Source organism: Chaetura pelagica, unplaced genomic scaffold, assembly GCF_000747805.2.
Source record: "Chaetura pelagica isolate M959 unplaced genomic scaffold, ChaPel_1.0 scaffold12, whole genome shotgun sequence".
Lineage (NCBI taxonomy): Eukaryota > Metazoa > Chordata > Aves > Apodiformes > Apodidae > Chaetura > Chaetura pelagica.
In genome coordinates, this window is record NW_009952801.1 from 1,362,194 (window position 1) to 1,383,595 (window position 21,402).

Below are 21,402 nucleotides of genomic sequence, written 5' to 3' on the forward strand. Positions count from 1 at the left end.
CAGGAATGCTTTCCCAGATCTCTGACATCCCTGTTAAAAGATGACCAGTCAAAGAATTTGAGGCGTAGCTCTTCAAGTCTGATGTGTTTTCACCAGAGCAGGGCAGGGCTCGAGGAAACAATACAGATTTTCCCCTGCAAACCTTGAGAATTAACCTTACAGTTTTCATTTTCCTCTTTTAATAATGATCTAATACATTGTTATCTGACAGAGGTCAGCCAAACTTTGATAATTTAGACCTTGAAGGATTTGTGGATGACAGCAGTGTTAGGAGAAACTCTGCAACTGCTGTTTAGCTAACACCAAGTTTAGTGTGAGGTTGGCATGCCTGTGCAATCAGCTTGGATCAGGCCATGTTAAACCATACAAACAAATGCAGAAATGAAGCACAGCAATTAGGCTGCTGGAGCAGTGAATATAAGAAGTGACACTCAACAAGGGACCAGGACACCTTGCAGGGTAAAGATCAAAATAGCAAACCCACATCTCTTGTCATATGATTCTGCCCTTATGACTTGTGTTACATGGTCTGTCTGGCCTTGCCTATTAAGCTTATCAGTATATATTCACCAACTGTATATACACCAGCTAGCGATAGATAATATCTATAAAATGACTTAATAACTCGCATCTGTCTTAAAACCCACTTCAGTTCCTCGGTTATAGCTTAGCCTTACTACTATTTTTAAAATAAATATATGCTAGACTTTCCCCGTGACTGAAATTCCAGGGCTATTTTACTTTATTTCATTTTCTGCATTAGCTTTTATGTCCTTAAATGTATGCTGCCATAATCCAGACTTGGTCTCCTAAAACTTTCCTGTGCAGCACAGGGGAACCTTCTCCTCCTTCATCTTTTGCAATCCAGCCTGCAGCTGTGAGCAGCCCTGCAGGGAAGCTGGATGTCACTGGCTGCGTTGTCAGTGCTGTCTCTTCAAGGGGCTCTGTAAGGTCACTGTCATATTCATAAGTGTAGAGGAAAAGACTTTTCTTCTTTTTCTGGTCTCCATATTTGAATTACATCTTTGTCCTTGAAAGAGGCCCTGCCACAGGAAGCATCAAGATGCTCTACTTTAAGATTCATTTTACATTCCTGTGAAGATCTTCATTTATTGGAAAAATGGAGGTTATTTTCTTCTTCAGCTCAGATTTCTTCATCATGATGTTCTCTAGTCAGTGACTGAAAAATAGCTCTCGGGGCTGTATAATTTGTGCTTCTGTGAGCCTGCTAGTTCTTTTATTATTAGAAAAATGCCTTGGTTTGAAAATGAGAAAGAAGGTGTTTTTCTTCGGAGACTTTGAGGCAGGCACGTATTTTGAGGTAAAGTATCACCTTGGTGAATATCTACAGAAGGAAAAGAATTTTTTAGAAGAGATTTACCTGAAAATACATTTGTATTAGAAATAAGATATTTTCTCTTTTTTTCCTTTATTCTCCTTTCAAAAAGGGTGCATTATCCTTTTTAAAAAAACCCCAAAGGGTTATTGTGGCTTCGGCTTGACTTGTCCTTTTTCATTAAGATCTTGAAAGTGATTTCACCTTTCCAAGGGAGATCTTTGGATCAAGCAGGGGATGAATGAATGATGCAGACATGACCAAATTAGGTTGCATGTCTTGTGCTGTGCAGAAAATCAGAGTAAATGATTGCTGTGGTCCCTCCTTGCCTTAAAAATGGTATGTTTTCAGAAATAATTTTGTCAGTTTCATTAAAAACCCATTTTTTTTCTCCTGTGCTGCCAAGTAAAAGTCCTCATGGTAAATTAATGTGCCACTACCCTGAATTCAGAATCCCTCTTAGTTGGAAATGGTGGATGCGTGGCAATGCCTGGATTTGTGCTTGGGACTTTCCATCACTTGAAGGACCAGCAGAACCTTGGAGCTCTTTACAACAGTGTGTGCATGGCTGCTTTTTTCTTTCCCGGATTTCTGTGGAGAATCCACCTGATACAAATGACCACCATTATCCAGGTCCTGCTAAAACTGGTAGAAAGGGTCTCCTTTGGCTTCGGGAAGGGTAGATGGATGTTTTGTGTGCCCACACTCCCTCTCCTGGTTCAACACCTGGAACCACAGAGCAGTAGCTTCTGTCTTAGCCTACCAGTTTTGGTGCCCCTGCCTTAGAGGCTCTCACCTGCCCTCTTTTTTCTCCATCCCACTTTGCTGGAGGATTCTGCCGTGATGAGTTGGGCATGAAATCTTTTCTTCCTCGGGCACTTGTTATTGATTTTAGGCAGATCAGAAATCCTTGTCTTGCTTGCTATTGCTCTCTGCCTCAGCTTACTTACAGTCTGGAGAAGGTACAGATGGACTGGAGAGCAGAGAAAGCTGTCTCCCCAAAGCCTGTCCTCATCCTTTTTACTGTGTTATACAAGAGATGCCAATTACCTTTTCTGGCTTTGGAAAAGAAACTAGATAAAATGCAGAGATTATAAAGGGAGGCAGTTGTATTACAACAGCTCTGGGCAGTGAAATAACAGTTGTGGATGGAGTGAAAGGATGGTACAATGTGATCCAAAGGCACGCGGTGCCAGTGTGAGGCTTTCCAGCCACAGTCAAAAGAACTTTATGCAGCCCCTTTCTGTGCTTACACATCATGATATGGAATATTCCATAGACTGAAGTGGCCAGAACGTCATTAGTGTTATCTTGGATAGGATTTCAGGGGAGATTGCTCTGTTTGCAGACAGAGTTTGGACTGAGGGTCTCTATCAAAATCTGTTTCTTCTTTTGGTGAAATAATAGGTGATGGAGGTTGGTTGGAGCTCGAATGGAGCTCCTTATTGAGGGCTTCACATTATATCTTTTCCCACCAGGACTTCAGAAGGTGTTAAAAAAATAGTGACAATCACATAATTCTGCACATTTGGTTTTTATAATTGTAATATTATAGTGCTGTTTACTCAACCAATATAAGCCTAGTGCTCTCAGCGAATACTTACAATGTGTGTGCTCTGAATGTATTGTTTTCAAAGCAGACTTTACACGCCACAGATGAAAACGCTTCAGCCTCATTTAAATAGGAAATAAAAGGGATTGCATTACTCTATTTCTTTGCAAGCTGAGAAAAAATAAATAAAAGGCATTGTCCTCTTTCAGAGTTCAGATTTCATTTTCTTCAGATGAAGTTGCGGTGGTTAGATTTACAAAACCTCTATTCTTTTTTTTTTTTTTTTTCACAGATCTGCAAATTTCCTATCTTTAAAGTGCTTGCAAAGAGTCAAAAAGAAAACAATAGCTACACAAATCTTCAAGCCAAAAGTTCCAAGCTGGCATGAAAAATGGCAAGAACAAGATTTGAACACTTCTTAATACCAGTGTAGCCACAGGATTACTTTTAAATTCCTTTTCTCTAAAATTCTGTATTTTAGTTATCAGGGCAAAACAGAGCGTAAAGCAGAAAAGACATTTATAATTATTTTCTTGAACTGTTTAAAGCTGTATCTGAAGCCATAATAGAAACACACAGACAAAATTATGATTGTGTTTTACATTTTGGCATTTTTGCAAACTTCCATAATTATGTCATTTTAGTACATTAAAACAAACAGCAAGGAAATAGAAAATACTTCTTCCACAGCTGTGTTTACTACCTTAAATGTGTTCTTTCCTCAACCAGGCAACCAGTCTGAGATAAGAGGTTTCCCTGCTGTGTAACACAGCATAATCAGAAGCACATGCAACACCCACCTGGAGTATTCCAACGTACAGGAGTAGTGGAAAATTAAAGAAATAAAATGGAAAAGCCAATAGCTTCTTTTCAGTGAGACACATTTGACATAGTAATAGACTTACTTTTTTAAATATATGAATGTACAGAAGATATCGGAGGATTCTTTTGAGTGAAAATCCTGTTTATACAGGGAAGAAAAGAATATTCAAACTTCCTTGAAGAAATCAAAATTTTAATTGAGAGGCTGTAAAACATATCCTTATTTTACCACAATGTGAAACGAGTTTACACTTTGATTTCTTTCACTTGAAAGAAATGAAAGCCTAATTAGCTATTCCTAGTTTAATAGAAATATTTTTTCAAAATTGCAAATATCCAGACTGTTATTTAGTTGAAATCAGCAGCATTTTCAGAGATTTCCTGAGGAGTTTTAATCTGCTTGAATATCTATTTAGAAATTAAATGGAAAATTTTCTTACCGCTGTTTCTACAGCAGAAATCTCCCTAGCTCTCCTTCTCTTGCCTCAGTTTTTGTTGCCGAGCATGATCTACATGTCAGAGGGGTGAGCAGCTGCAAAATACAGATCTTTCCTCGAAGGATGTGGGAATTTCAAGGCACTTGTGACCATTACAAAGTAGAAAAATTAGATACAGGAATAGATTTGTCCTATCTGTGATGCTTAGGTAGTCCTTTCTGTAGGATGGTGTGACAGACAGGGGGATGTGGGTTTCCTCAAGGAAGACAACTGGATAAGAGATGTTTTATTTCTCCTCTCAAAGGAGATATGACTGTTGCAATGAACATTCCCACTTCATTTCAGAAGAAACCTGCAGTTGCAACTACTTAAAAACCACTTTCTGCAACTCAAAGCACCGATCTTCTCGCAGAGATATTTATAGAGAAAATTAGCACAACTTCTTGATAAATCTGTTGGATTAAAAAGTAATACCTCTGGCAAATGCAGTTTCCCTCTTAAGCTGTTAGAGCATTTCTGTCATAACAAACATTGTCCCCAAATTGTGGCACCCTTTCCTCTCACAAATTTTTGAGTTGTGCTGGAACACACTCTGGTATGATTCCCTTTCATTTCTGACACTGTTATGTCATTTTATGGATTTGCACTGACAGCATTTCATTTTGACATCATTATAGCATCTCAACTGACTTTCCACACTGAGCACACCAAGAGAGTTTTGTGATTATACTATACTAAGAACAGTTAGAATGCAAAATAACTCTGCTGAGGAGTAATTATTTTGCATTAAAATAATCAGGTTTTCTTGCTCAAGTTTTCAGCTGTTGTAAAGCTTGATATTTTCTTTAAAATGTCCAAGAGATGCAAGGTATAGGTAAGGCTACCCTGAGGCTGAAGGATGCAGAGTCTGGTGGGTGCACAGCTTGCCACTGTGGCTAGCAGAGGTGGGCACAGCACTCATCAGCAGTCAGGAGTCAGTCCATTGTCTCTGGCTCTTTGGAAGTAACCTGGAGAAAAATACCATGGTAGAAAAATCAAACCAAACCAAACCCCACCTCTCTCAACATACCTGTTTTTATGCCTCTCAGTGCATAGATTCGTGGCTGCACAAGCTGGGTGTGCAGTTAGGGAGCTGCCCCTTTGGTGTGCAGAGGAATCCCAGGTGACAAGCCTAAGCCAGGTGCCTCTCTGAGGCCTCTGTGATGAGAAGGAATTGATCCCACCCAAGATACCTTGTGTGACATCCATGTAAGCCAGCAACGTGGCCATGCCAGGACCATACACATCTCCCCGGCCTCCATGGAGGGTGGCTCTGGTTCCCTGTACCCTGCTGCAAAACCTCCACCTGCACCTGACTGTTCCCATGCTCAGGTCTGCTCTAAGCAAGGAAAGATATGCAAACTCTGGCACAATTACATTACAAATTAAAGAATATTAGGGGAGTGGCACCTCTAAATACATCAACCCGGGGTTTTATCAAAATGTATGTTACTCAGAAAGTCTTCATTTGTCTCCCATATGGAAGTGTGCTCTAACACAGGCTTTAATTGCATCATCAACCACTTTTTAATTATTTTTTTAATTGGAATATTTGTGTTGGTGAGAATATTCAGGGCATGCTTAGGAAGTGAGTTAGTTCAGTATTTTTGCTGTCATTTTTAAGTTAGTGATCCTCTCCTTTAGTTACTGTGTTCGGTACAACGAGTAGAGTCAGTCATCTCTTCATGATCTTTTGCAGGAGTGGGAATTTTCTGGTCTCTGTAGTATGTAAGTGCATTACTAGCCTTGATAACATTTTTCCTCGGGTGAAATGCGATAATGAATAGCATTATCTCTCCTGTTTAGGATGGAAAAATGAGACAGAGGAGACTTGCTGGAGTCCAGATTTAAATTAGCTTGTTGGGCTCCCACATCCATCCCACCAGTTTACATGCCACTGTCTCCACCTATGTGTGGATGTCCTCAGGCAGATAGAAAAACAGAGCTCTATTTTCTTCTCCTTTGCATTTTGTGTGTGTTTGCCAGTGTCAAGCTATAATGAAGTAGTAGGTTGCCTGAGAGCAGCATGTACCTGGAAGTAGAAAAGTTCCTGATGCACTTTGAGTCACCCAAATCCTCAGTAAAAGATGCCAGTGAGCCCTGGCTGCCTGGGTAGGGTGCAGGAGTGAGAGGAATCAGTTGGGCAAGCAGGGAGCTGGCAGTGCAGCTTTTCAAGACAGTGGCAGCATGTTTTTTTTATTCTAGATGTATAGCTCAGCTGATCTGAATCAAGAGAGTTACCTGAGGGTCATTCTAATAATCTTACTCTGATGAGAAATCCCAGGTAAGTGTGGAAGTCTGGAGGCACAGCACTGGCAGCTGGGCAGCCTGGGCCCTGCTGCAGTTGAGTAGTGCAGAGTTTGCTCCGAGTGCATCAGATAGGGAGCAGCAGTAGGATTTATCTCATGAACGTGGAGTGGTGTGTGAGACATGAGTACGTCACCTGTAGCCGGACCCATGGATAGTGTTAGGATTATATTTTGTCACATAATATTTTTTTTGTGACATTGGAATATTATTAAATATTAAATAAAATTCTGTGGTGCTGATGGCTTGTACATTTGCAGATAAATTTATCTGTAAAGCAGCAGGTGCTGCTGCTGCTGTGATCCTTAGACATGTCCCATGCATCTCACAGCCCAGAAGAGACTGCTGTAGTACCTTTGAGCCCCACTGAGTATCCTTCTACTCATCCAAGTGGAAGGGTTTGGTGGTCTAAGACAGCCAAAGGGGTCCTCAGTGACAGGGTCTCTGTACCTACAGCATATGTTTCATATCCAAACTTGGGAACAGCTACAGTTCCCAGCCACAGTTGTGGATGCCACATCACTGGAAGTGTTCAAGGTCAAGCTAGATGGGGCTTTGAGAAATCTGATTTGGTGAAAGATGTCCTTGCCCATGGCAGCACATTGAATGTAATGATCTTTAAAGGTCCTTTCCAACCAAACCAGTCTTTCATTCCTCACTATGCAAAAGTCTTCCAGGCCAGTAAAGGGCTTTGGCATCTCTGTGAGAGAGTGAGAGGATGAGCCACTCTTCTTATAGGTCCCGTAGGCATGGCATTTAAGAACATAATTTATCACAGCATCATCTCAGGTTATTCCTGAGCTAGTAGAGCCTGAGCAGAGAGAGACTTATGAGATGGAGCTTGTCCTTTCAAATCCAAGCCCACGCCTTGCAGCTGCCTCACCCCAACACAGATGTGCTGCGCTCAGCCTCCAGAAAACCTGATTCATGGCTTCATCCACAGCCCTTTGCCAGCAAGCAAAAGATTTCCATTGACTTCACTCAGTTTTGTGGCTGGCCCCTGGGACTCAAAAACACATTGCAAAAGGCTAGTTCTCTGCTGAATCTGTCAAGGGTCTCCTGTGTTGTTAGAGCCAGCAGAGCCTTGCTGGTTGCTGCCAGTGAGGAATTTGGCCCTGTGTGCCATTTCCAGCATGGATGTCGCAAGCTGACTTCGCTCTGTTCATCTTGTGCTTCTTCTTTAGCTTGGAAAATGAGCTGTAATTGAGAACGTGGCTTTTTAGCTATCAAAGCCCCTTTACATTCATTAGGTTTATGAAAGGATGGTTAAAAATAAAACCTACATGATGTCTCTTGAGTTTTTGCTGATAAAAAATATGTCAGACTTTCTGGAAAACCCTACCTCTGGGATGACTGCCAAGTGTTTGCTTCTCTATTGCTACCATATTTTGACCTCAAATGGAACTTCCTAATTACATCACAAATATTATTATATCATGCAAATTAGGAAGTTGTTAACTTACTCCAGGATAAAATAACTGAAAAATAACAGGCTGCAGCCACTTTTCATTACACTCTGAAGGTCTAAAAAGTTCTGAAGTGTAAACCCTCAGTCCTGCATCTTCAACTATTGAAGAGATTACCTCACAGCAAAGCAAGCTGGTTACTTAAAGAAGCTGGCTATTCCATGAGATGTTATTTCTGTCTTTTGTTGGCATCTTTTGTAATTGTTTATTAACAATGATTTGTGTCCTGTTGAGTAAGCTGTTTGTATAACACCACTGGCAGTATATTAGCTGAGACCAAGGGTACTCTGGCTAGTTAGTCACAGCTATCAAACGCTTGGAACTTAATTTTCACTCTTTTCTGGCTAAGCATCTTCAACAAATATTTTGTTGCAGGGTAGAAAAAGTCCTAAATAGTCAACAGCATTGTTTGCAGGACTGGACATGAATTTGCAGCCAGACGAGTATGTCTGACGTGCTCTTGCAGTGGAAACACAATGACATCTACTGGCCAATGCAGAGGGCTGTTAAGAGCGTTTGCGGAAGGGTTGAATGTAGAAAACAGGGCAGACTGGACTCTGAGAGTAAAGGCGATGCCATCCTTCTGAGAGGCAGGATGATAAGTCAGAAGAACATCCGTGGATATCTCAAGGAATACAATGGAAACTGCAAAACAGAAAAGATAAGGTATTTTACTTATGGAGTACTTGTTTATATTTAGTTGAAAGACAAACAAACAAGGAAAACATTGGCCAAATCCTCTGCTGGCGCAAAGCTTCTCTATTGTCTTCACTAGTGGCTGTCAGAGGAAAAAGGGAGTTAGAGCAATTTAGCTGGGTATAACCATCTGAAATCCACAAACAAGAACCAAAACATACAAATGCGCTTCCTCTGCTCTTGAAAGGAGATATATGTAAGCAGGGGTTTCTGACATCCTAAAATGGCATCTGATATCCTGAATTCTGCACCGTGTTGCTGTAAGTGCCATGATGCCATCCTAATCAACCCCAAGTGCACAGTGCTTCAGAAGTAAGGTATTGCTCTTGCAAACAGTGTTATTTAAAATAAATAAAGGAGGCAATCAAAACATGTCTGGTTCTGAAAATGTGAATGCTAATGATAGCAAAAAGAATAAATTTCCTACCATCTTACACTTCTTATGTTCAAAGTGTATAATTTTGAAATCTCTTGTCTTCCATCAGCTCAGCTCCTATAATTTTTTACTTCTGTTGCCTCAACAAGATGATGCAGTTCAGCAGAATCAGCACCTCTGAAAATCATCATACTTGCTTTCTAAAATGGGTAGGCTGTGCCAGTTTACACAGCAAGCAGCGCTGGGTTGGGAATGTTACACAGCTGTGGTATCAGCATAGCATCCAGAAGAGGAATATACTGTGCTGAAAGGAAGGCTTTGGGTCCAGTTCATGAAAGCAGATCAATCCAGAGCTGAGGGATACAGCATGGACTAGATCCATTCCAGGCTTGTACAGGCCTCTAGGTGGTGAGAGGAAAATCTGGATTGTCCAAAATGGGCCAATATTGTACATGAGCTAAAGCAAGAGCAGCAAAAATGAGCAATGTGTTGATATAAAGTCCTGCATTAAAGGCCATCACCCTAATCCACGCAGACTTGAATACAGTTGCATTTTTATTTTAGCAGGAGTCAAGAATGTGCTCAATGTGAAGCATCATCTTGTAGGCTCTGTTTATAACATAAGCAAGTGGTCTAAAGTTCTGTACAATTTTGTGTGTTACCCTCTCACTTAGATTTCATCCCTTACAGAGCAGAAGAGGGAATGTGAGCAAAGGGGGAGGGAACTGACCCTCATGTCACAACCCCGCTGCTCAACAATGGGCTTTTCACAGTGCTGTTTGCAAGGAAGAAAGGGGAGAGGGAGAGAGGGAGGAGGCAGAAAGAGAAAAGGCAAAACGCAGACAGAAAAAAGAAAAAAAAAATAATTAAGGTGTTACTAGTTCAGTGTGTGATTATAAAGATCTAAAAATGGTCTTCCTCATAGAAATAGATATATTATCTGCGATAAAAATAATCTGACAGTCAAAATATGACATAAATTCTTATTAGACCATATACAGCAGTCGTATCCTTCTGCACATCACATTTAGACATCCCCTGCAAAGGAGGTAGGGATGCTAGCAATAGGGCAACTGTGGGCTGGATTTCCCTCCTCAAATAATTTCAGAGCATCAGAATTGGCCTTTGATTCCTGACTGGAAGCATTCAGGATGCAGGACAAAACAGGAATGTATCTGCAAAACTGCTTGTTTGGATATAACATCCTGGCATTTGGTTCTGAATGGCTATATTGTATTGAGAAAAAAAAAAAGTAAAAAAAAATCAAGAGCAAGAACATCTTCCATATTTTCTGATACATATCACTTCTTTAAACAGAGCTTTTATGGGATGTGAAGTTTCATATTAAACACAGTGGCACCTAATAATTAATAAAAAATAAATCAGGTGCAGATTTCTGGGCTGCTGCCCTATGTTACCAAGCCATCCATGGCTTCTGCTAGTGGTCCTGTGTGTTAATGGTTTTCTGACTGCAGTAACTAATCAAGATGCACCCTGAAAACTCTGTGTGCCACTTATGTCCCTGCTTAGTGGTGGTATAAACTTTCTGCCTTTAACACTGGCAGGTGGGTGCACACGTGCATGTGTCCACAGGTGCATTCCACAATAATTCTGGGTAATAATAAAAAATTCTCTGGAGTCCATCCAGTTAATCTTTTCCCTTGTTTGACTTGTACTTACATTTCCTATGAACATGGTTATGTAGGAACTGCTAAGAAAAAAAAAGGGTGGGATTTTTTTCATCCAAACTCTACAAATTTGCTGAATCTCTTAACCCGCAAGAAGAGAGTTAGTGGTTACCTTCGCTCCTTCCAAAAAGCATTGCATTGCCTGAGTTAAAATTTTAAAGGGACACTGTGACGTCAAACTGGGACCTAAAGATGGTAATTGTAAACACTGTTTTTTCTAACAAACCGAAGACTGGTGGAGATTTTTCTGTGTTTATAATTTCCAGTGGATACAGGGGATTTTGGTATATCTTTATTACAAATAAACATCTTCCACTCAGCCTATGCATCCCAGACAATGCAGCCTTATGGTCGTGCATTAGAGTCAGAGAGAGAAAATTATGAAAAATTCATTACTTAAACTTGCAACGGATTAACCCACTTTGTTTGTCCAAGTTTGGAGAAAGAGGACATACAGAGAGGCAGTTACATATTTACTCCCCAGCTTTCCCATACTTCAGGTATTGGGAGGCCACTACAAGGCCTCCCTGGAGCCTTCTCTTCTCCAGGCTGAGCAACCCAAACTCTCTCAGCCTGTCTTCAGAGAGGTGTTCTAGCCCTCTGATAATCCTTGTGGCCCTCCTCTGAACCCACTCCAAGAACTCCATGTCCTTTATGTGCTGAGGTCTCCAGAGCTAGACAGTCTGGTGGAGTCTCATAAGAGTGGAGTAGAGGGGCAGAATCACCTCCCTCAACCTGCTGGCCATGCTTCTTCTGTTGCAGCCCAGGATACAACTGGTTCTCTGGGCTGCAAGTGCACATTGCTGGCTCATGTCCAGCTTTTCATCCACTAGAACCCAGGGTCCTTCTCTGCAGGGCTGTTCTCAATGCCTTCATCCCCCAGACTGCATTGATACCAGGGATTGCCCATATCCAGGTGGAGAATCTTGCACTTGGCCTGGTTGAACCTCATGAGGTTCACACAAGCCCACTTCTCAAGCTTGTTCAGGTCTCTCTGGATGGCATCCTGTCCCTCAGGCATGTCAGCTGCAGCACTCAGCTTGGTATGGGAATGACAGATTCCATTGGGGCATATTTCATGAGCAAGCTGGCATTATTTACCTTTGGGTGCTCACTTTGAGATATCCTTCGAGAATCTGCTCTTTGGGAGCACATAGTCTGTGCCTTCTTTAGGTAACTTAGTTCAGACAACAGAAGTGATGAACACTTTTGTTTCCAGCCTTACAGCAACTTCTGTCAAGCCCAAAGACAGAATTCCTCTGAGACATGAAAACTGGACATGGGAACTCCCTGAGTGAGTGCTGAAGCCAGGAGAGAGAGGTGAGAGTGCCAAGGCTCTTCTGCTTTCACGACGACATTTTGTTTTTCCTGGGTAAATCTCTTAATTTTCTTCAGCAAGCAGGCAAAAAGGAGACATTTACGCACCGAGGAAGACATAATTACTAGGTAGTGAATGAGCAAACTGTGGACTGGGTAAACAGCATAGCCATGCTAATTATTCTTTGCAGCTTTTAGTTCTCATTTCCTTTTAAATATGCATTTTGCCCTGTGGCAATGCTCAGCTGCCTTCCTCTAGTCCTGCAGTGTGGCACAGTGCTGAGATTTGATTTACCACGATCTGGAGGTGAGATGGATGGAATACAAAACTTCTTTTTTGCTAAATGAGCAAACACAAACAACCATCTGTGGCCCTTTCCCATCCCTCTTTACCCTAGAAAGACAAACCAGAGGATGGAATAGGATGCATATAAAATATCCTTAAACCTGTGAGCATCTCCCGGTAGGTGGTGTTCAAATGACTTTTGAATGTTTCAGCATATCTTTAGTTCTCTTTGATTCTTCTGAGGTTATATGGGTGGTTACTGGCAGAATTATACAAATACAGTCTTCACAGCTCAGCAATCCTTGGATCCCGATTTGGAGCTCAATGTGGGTGGCATAGGAGTAAATGCCAATAAGAAGGCTAGGACAGGGTTGTTACTTACAGCAACTAAATGACTCAGTATAGAGCCTTTGCACGCTGCAATTAAAGAGCCAGAATATTTTGTAACTACTAAAGTGTAAGGGGCAAACCTCAGTTTTTTGTAATGCTGTTTTATTTTCCTCCTTTAATGAATGTTTTAATCTTGCCTTAAGACATATTTCTGTTACTCAACATCAATCAGAGACAATCAGTATCTTTCAAGTCGTTTGCTCCTAAGGGCATTTGCAACTCTGCTGTGGGAACATCCTTCAGTTCATTTTAGGGTTAAGATTTCAAATCTCAAAAACTGCATGTTCCCTTTGTTGAGAGAGCCTCTGCAGTGTATATAGAAAGATTTTACTCAAGTTCCTATAGGCTTTACATTGGTCTCGTATGGGTAACTTGTCACATGATAACGAGGTATTGTCCAAAAAGTGTTTAATAAAAGCCATCACATTGACACCGTGTGGATTAATACAAAGTGGTGTCAACCTCAAATACAATACAACCTATTGGCTAAGACACTGAATTGAGGTGCAGGGAAGTTTTAAGTTATTGTACAGTCTCTGCCACTGTCTTACTGAGTGCTAGGTTTGCAGGATGTCTCAGTTTCTCAAGTTTCCCATCTGTTGAATGGAGACATGGTATTGACAGGCAAACTTAAGGTAGCTGAAGGCACATTTTGAAATGCAAGCATGCAAAGCAATCACTGAGTATGGACGTACACATACATAGGGTCCAATTTCTATTGTGGGAAGTTGTTAGAAACAAAGAAGTCACCATATTAAAAACCTTAAAAAATCTCATTACAAAGTTAACCAGAGAAATTGATTAACTACTTCAGACTGCTACAATAACAAAACAGTTTTGTGTGCACTTGTGCATGTATGCATATGTGTCTATGGGCATACATGTGTGCTTGGAGGGGTATGTGGGTGTATGTATGTATATACATTTTTATAAAAATAGCTATACACATACATATGCACACTCTCCTGGTGTGGCATATCTGTGGCATATCTAGTCTTCTGCTTGTACAGCAGCACATGTATCATACAGACAATAGCTGAGTGGGAATCAAAAGCATTTGCTGACAGCAAGAAAAATTACCTGTGTTCTAGAATCAGAAAAGCAATTTTTTACTTTTACTCTTTTTCTAATCAATCAGTAGTGTTAAATATTTCTAAAGTGGCTTTTTATCAAATGTCAGTAATGTCAGTTTGATCAGCTGAAGAACTGAGCTCGGGATCAGACTGTAATGTATACATATTCCATAGGATTTATACCTTCAGATTTATCTGAGCTGTTAATGAAAAAACAATAATCAAAATTTGCTAAAAACACTTCCACAGGGAGGGAGGAAGGACCCCAAATTTGTACTGTGAACTGCCCTGCAATCACTGTCATGACTTGAGCTTTCAAGACAATCATCATATGACAGTGTATTTCAGAGCATATTAAATGCAGTCCTCCTGGGAAGGTTGAAAAAAAAGGGTATTATCTGAAGACCTGCTAGACCAACTGACTTCAGACTTGCATGGATAATGTTGCCCCTGGCTCTGACGAGGTATGAAAGTTTTCAAAACATGTTGGAGATGCCTGTGGATTTTAGAGCACTTTGAAATCCAGGTCTTAAATGAGAAGTTTTGCTCCCAGGGCATAACTTTGAAAACAGAGTGCAGGAAGACAGTAAATGAGTCACAGCAAAGCCCTCTGGAAGCTGTGAAGAGCACAGTTTTGATATATGAAGCTGAACAACAGACGGGATACAATTCATGTCCTTCTGAAGAATTTCTGATGGACTGATCCCCTCCAGTACAGCTCATGGTATGTTCGTGCTCCTCCATGCATAAAAATTAAAAAACGATCCCTCAAATGCAGTAAGACTTGCCAGATATTAATGTTGGGTTAATTTTTAAAGGTGGGATTCATCTTGGGTAGCCATTTCTTAAGCAGCCTGACATTTGAAATACAGACTGTACCCTGGAACTGGATGGGATTCTCCAGTTTCTCAATATGACACAGCAAACAGTTGCATTTTAGAGCTCACAGAAAAATCAGCTGTCCTACAGAATGCTGCTTTCAACATAAATTCCAGAACTTCATCATTGCACCATTAAAACCTTTGCTTTCAAGACTCCTTGTCAGGGATTTTAAAAGGCACATTATTTTTTCTACCCTATTAATTAATATAAAAATATTGTAATTTATATATGGTGAAAAAAATAAATTAGGAGAATAAACAACACCATTACACTTTATAGCTGCTGCCTCCCTTCAGTAGAGTCTTCCAGCTTTTTTCATTTGAAGAAATTGTGACCATCCTACTGTCTCACACTGATTGAATCACTTGGTATTTTTTTTCCTACAGCTGGCTTTTACAATTCAAGGGCTTTATGCTTTCTTTAGCACTTGGAGCTGCTACTGCTCCGTAGCAGACAATATCTCAGTGTAAAAAGAAGTCTCAAAGTAGGAAACAACCAAATGCCACTTTCACAAATGAGTGAGGGGTTTGTGATCACTAACTTACTTGCTTTTCAGTCTAAAAACTGTTCCTGTGGCTCTTTGTAAATAACTTTTGTTTTGGTTTAGGAGAAGTGCAAAGCCATAATTCACAAAGCAAACAGCAATAACTCATTATTAAAACCATAATTCACAGATGTGATCATTTCAATGCTAAGAAATGCAGCATGTCTTTTGATCGCTACCGATCCTGCCTTCAGGTGGTTTGGGAAGGGGGCGGAGGAGGGGCTGATGAACAGCGATAGTGCTGTTGGATGAAACGGGCTTAAGGAACCTCGAATGTTTATGTTCAAGCTACCTTTTTTTCATGTGGTATCCTACAGTTCCATCCTGAATCTCAACCATTAATACGAGATGTTATATCAAAAAACCACAAAGGAAAATCCTGACTACCAAGAAATGTAAACCCAAATATTACCAGATCCAGTGAATAATGAACCCAGGATGAGTAACCATCCAGATACCCCCCAGCTTGCAGTGTGGTGCTGAATTTCAGGGTAGGGAACAAAACAAACAGACACAAACAGTTACAGAGCTACACAGTTTCGTGTTGGATTTGTTTTCCTGATTGATTGCAACATCAGAAACTGGATAGAGACAAGAGATGCCTATCCGGTGCTTCACATTAAAGGTGATGCCAAGTGTTTTAATGTAAGGCCAGTTAAGTATTCCAGTTATTGGCCAGTATATTAAATTGTCGTGGACAGATTGTATTCATTCAGAGGGCTAGGAAGAGCCTGAGGTGAGAAATGTGCTTTGCTGATAGCATATTGTTTATGCCAAAATTATTAATTACATTGGATTACATGTGCTTAATTTTAAAGAGCAGACAATGATCTGGATTAGTGAAGTATCAACAGTTTTATAGGAAAGTCTTCCACCTGTAAACCTGTAACCTCTGAGAAAGGTAGAAGGAGAAATTCAAAAACTCTCAAAAGATGACAAAATTAATATTTGGCTTCAGATTTTGAGGCTCAGCTCTGATTTCTGCTCTGAAGTGTGCAGCACGGCCTGGGCGCTCACAGCTGCACCACCCGTGATCAGTGCAGTCAACTGCTTCATTCCTCTCCCAGTGGGAAGGTGGGGGCTCCCACACTGGTATGACCCATACGGCTCATGCTGCACCTCTGACATGTCGTCTGTCATCCATATATCCTAAAAAAACTGAGAAGGGATTTCCAATTGTTCTACGATTGGTTTACTCAGTAGAGGGAGGGAAGAAAGAGAAAGCTGCTTCCCAGTCCCCTTTGCCACAGTACTGCTGCCAAAACTGAAGCAGCCACACAGAGAGCTGAGGAAACTTTAAAAACTTAATTAGGGAAGAAAGCAAACAAAATAGTACTATAGTGTGTTTACTTAGAGCTGCAATGCTGCCAGAGAAACCACATAGCTTGCATTTGTAAGCTATGTTTTTCATATAAAACATATTTAATTAACACAGGAGACACGACAACAAGCTTTCTTCTGACTTCATTTAAACACATGTTTATGTTGTTTTTTAAATTTCCTTTGGGTTAATATGAAGCTGGGCTAAAAACTTATAAGTGATGCAGCCTAACTAGTTTTATTGCCTGAGTTTAGACTTTGGGGCCCAAGGGCTTGTCATCAGGAACTCCCAAGACCCACAGACACCATTGTTCAGAAAGGGCTCACTTGTGCTCCCCTCCTGATGCTCCAAGGCTGAGCTACAGTTTTGCATTCACACACATATGGTCTTTTCTGCAGCTTTGTGAAATATTAATTTATTTACTTTGGCCATCTTCTGCCTTGTTCTGTTTCCCCCTCTGTTACAACCATCAACATAATTTCTGTACTCTGTGTTCTTCTGGAAGGAATTTTAATGGATTTGTGGAAGAATCTTTGCATGGCTTTAAGTTTTACAATGACTTACTAAGTAGACCATGAAAAGAAAGCTTCACCCAGGAATGGTGCACACTTTATATTATATTTGAAATAACAAAACATGCTCTTTCAAACTATACTTATGTGAATTAACAGAATTTATAAAATTTTAATGTGGTTGAACAGAACAGCACACATGGCAGAATAACCAAGCAGATTAGTCGTGTAATTATCAAAAAGATTGGTTTTAAAAGGAGAAGACACACAATGATTCTAAATACTGGCATTCTCAATTTCTGTTTGAATTTTCAAAAGTGGAAACATTGTTTTTTAATATAGGTGGTCTATTGGGTGTTTTCTTTGAATGTTGAAAACAATAATAGCTTAAGGACAAAAAAAAAAAATCCAGCTTGGTCCTGATTTGGCACCACTGCCTATAAATGAAGGCGTAGGATTTTTCCCCTAAAAATATTCTGCCTGACATTATTTTGAGTTTGATGCTTTTTAATCATTCTACTGATTAGTTCACTGAGTTCAACCCTTTTAGAAAATTTCAGCTGATGTTTGTCAAAATGAAACTAGAGAAAATCCTCACAAGTTCTTCACAATCATTTTCTCTTTCTTGCACAACCACTTACCTGAGAAGTGCTGGTGCATCTAGGCTTCAAATTCTGGCACTGGACTATGGAGAGGAAAGCTGCAGAGAGAAAGGTGGAGAGATGGTGAGCAGGAGGGTCCACATACAAGCCTGGCACTCCTTCAGCATGAAGCTGCATTTGACTCACTGCAAAGCTCTGCTCACACATGTTCAAGCAGAAACTTGACAGAGTTTGGCAGCTAAATTCTATGAAGACACTTGGCATCTTTCAAGTCTGCAGGAAGCAAGCAGAGCTTTCTCAGGAATTGCTTCTTTTGACTGTCAAAAAAATGTGTTTTGGATGATGCAGATCATATACTTCAGATGAAAGAACAAGAAATCTTGCAATGAATGAGTAACTCAAGCAGAAGTTGAACCAAATCAGAACTTCCTTTTAATGTACACAAGCTATCAACATGCCAAGCATGCAATTGGCTGAAGTCCAGAAACAGCTGTCTCTCTCTTCCAAAATCATAATGTACTTTATTAATTTAATAAGAAATACTTTGTATTATTTGGTTTCATCCTACTCTGAGTACCTGATGCCATAGTAGCCTGAGCTACACCACACAGCATTTATTATGGCATCTGAGATGGAGCTTTTGAATGAGAATCATCTGTCCTGCTCTCAGTACCATGCCCTGCTGACAAGCCTGGGTAAGACCAAGCACAACATCCAGGTATAGTCATTTGCATGCCCAACTTTTCAGTGCATTTTGAAGCAGACCGACTCATGCTAGGACTGATTTTCCTCCTGTTCAATCAAGGACAAAACTCTGCTCTGCTTCAACAGAGGCAGAAGCATCCTGTGAATTGCCAATTACCTCTACCTTGTTATAAGCTGTTTATGAAACTATTCATTTTGCAGTTGTTTCCCACAAAGAAGGGATAATTCCATGTCTTTTTACTTTATGAGGCACACTGGAAGATGCCACAGAATATTTAGCAGGCAATTTGTGCCGTCATAGCAGATCTCTGGCTTGGCTTCTGAATCAGAAGAGTCTGCCTGGGTCTGGAAGAGTATGCAAAAAAGAACTGTCTTGAATCTATTTGAATATTTAGAGAGTTTATTAAAAACTTCATCACTGTGTAGAGATGCAATTTTGTTGTGATCTGCACAATGCAAACACAAGAAACATGGGACAGGACAGTATGCTCTTCTTTTTTTTTTTTTTTTTTTAAACTTAGTCTGTACTTCAGTGTTTACCCACAGTCTAGAAAAGAAGATTGTAGATTATCCTGTGGGGTTTTTTTTAATTTATTTTTTTATTGTTTGTTTTTTTAACAGATGACAATACAATTTAGCTTTGTCAGGACTACCAGCTATTCTGGAAAGGAATATAACGGCATTACACTCTATATTGAATAATTTATTTTTATTCATAAATAGAACTCCTCTCAGGATGCTCTTGATAATTTAAAAAATTACAGCAATTATAACAGCGCAATAAATATTTCAGCTTCTTCTTCTTCCATCAACACAGTACTAAAAAAAGGAAAAAATAATCATGGAAATGTTCATCCAGTCTTTCTACATTTGGAGGTAGCACTTTAGCAAGCATCATGACCCCTCTGGCAGATTCACAGGGTCAAAATCTGTCTCTACTCACACAGTCCTAGTCATGTGCATAGAGATGCAGTTTATTGTCTAAGCCACTGTGCCTGCTTTGGTGCTGCCCTGTGGCAGAGTTGATACTCCCTCCCCAGATCCAAAGGTACTACAGAATGTGGTACAGAGGTACTCTGGTATCTTTGTAGGATCCAGTCCGATTTTAGCATAACGAACAATAAGCCAGTGCTCAAAAGCCCAGCAGGATGCAGGAGAATCCTTTACAGGGTATCTAAATCACACGTACCCCAATACATCCTTCTATCAACAGCTGAAAAGTAAGGATTAATTGCCTCCACATTCCCTGATAGTGTAAAGCCCTCTGAGGACCTGGGGATATAAAAATTGTTCATGGGCAAACAGCTTGCTGTGCCTACAGCTCTGTCTTCTGCTCCAGGGGGAATTTATTGGCAAATCCCTTGCTTCTGGGGCAGCACCTGGGGGAAGACGCAAGGGAGAGGCTCAAGAGCCATTGCTGAAGCAGCCCAGAGGTGCACAGATGCTCCAGGAATCCTCTTCTGCTGCAGGGCTGGAACCACCTGCCCCAGAGGATGGCAAAATGGCTTTTGATCTCTGTGGACAGAAAGATAAGATGTGAAAAATGTTGAAGGTCACAGATCTGGTGGGTGTATCCTCGTTAGTATTTGAGCCACAAAGCAAGCGCCCAGTAGAGGGCTTCAGCGGGCCACCAAAGGAAAAGGACTCCTAAGTACCGCACAGGGCGGATCTATATTAAAAAGATTTAAATAAATGCTGTAAATGAAGGCACCCTCAGATGATTCTGTGGAATTGCATCACTGCCAATAAGACTAATAAAGCAAATAAGCTTTTTAACTACATTTTTTTTTCTTCAAAAATTTGAGCATATTGAAGGATGAGGGTAGACAAAATGAATTGAGTCCAGAAATCTTTCCTCAAAGAAGTGCCTGCAGAACATAGAGTTTGAAAATATAGCAAGGCCAATCAATTTGAGAATCAGGCCTCCCCTGCCAGGGCCTGTCCACCCACCCTGAGAGCAACACAGACACCAAGAGAACTGGAAACTGCCAGTAGGAGAAGTGAAACAATAGCCATTTTCTTTCACTTCAATAATTTTTGTTTCTGGGAACTTCAGTTTTCCATCACCAAAGTGCTTGGGAGAATAAATAAACATCCAGAAGTGGTTGTGAGCTAGAGTCCAGTTTGCTCTTTCCTCTGTTGCTCACATACAAGTTCTTGTGCTTTTGACAAGCCAGTACATTTTAATGACAGAAATTCTGAGTATCCTGGGAAAGCTTAAGATGCCCTGGGCCTATGGAAATGTTTCCTTTTTGTTTTGAAGGGTCAATTATTTGACTAGCTGGAAGGAGCTCAACAGGCAGCTCTGATGGGGGAGGATGTTTGCTGCTGCCGCCTGATTTTCAGTCTGCTTTTTGCAAAATATCCAGGGCTCTTGACATTTGAAGATTTTTCCACGTGGGTAGGCTGGATGTATATGTTAAAACAGCTGAAAGAAGCTGCAAGGAGAGCTGGGGAGGTGCACCTCAGGCTGCAGGAGGGAGGTAACTGACAGCGGGGGCTTGGAGGTAACGACAGGGTTGCACCGAGTCCTGAGCAGCCCCACAGTGGAAGATTCTTCACTACATCCCCTCTTGTCTCTCACCCATGCTTAAAAATGCAGCCAACTCAAATGTAGGCTTATGAAGCTTGGGCTTGGTGGGCTAATTAACCAGCACCGAATGCTACCCAGGTATGAAGCGTACAGCTCTTTCTCTGGTGCTGAAAGCAGAATTTAAAACCAACTGATTATTTATTTCTATCACGATCCCCGCGGTGCCCACAGGTCTTCTTCAAACGACGCAAATTGTTTGTCAATTCTCCATCTACGTGAAGGGCAGCAGTTGCAACCTCATTTCCTGGTAACGTTTTCAACGCGGTGCAGGTGGGTTTTCGTAGAGTCACAGAGCAGACTGGGCTGGAAGTGACCTTAAAGATCATCTAGCCCCGTCCCCCCGGGCAGGGGCACCTTCCACTAGGCCCCGCTGCCCAGAGCCGCATACAACCCGGCCCTCTCTGCGTTAAGCAGCGGGCTCGGCCTTCACCCGGCGTTACTCCGTGACACGCACGGCA

General features: G+C 40.9%; 1 protein-coding gene across 1 annotated transcript in view; it reads right to left on the minus strand.

Annotated features, from left to right (window-relative positions):
* Positions 1–21,402, minus strand: part of DLX5 (distal-less homeobox 5) — a 30,797-nt gene that overhangs the window by 8,625 nt on the left and 770 nt on the right. The gene's annotated exons all lie outside the window — the stretch shown is intronic.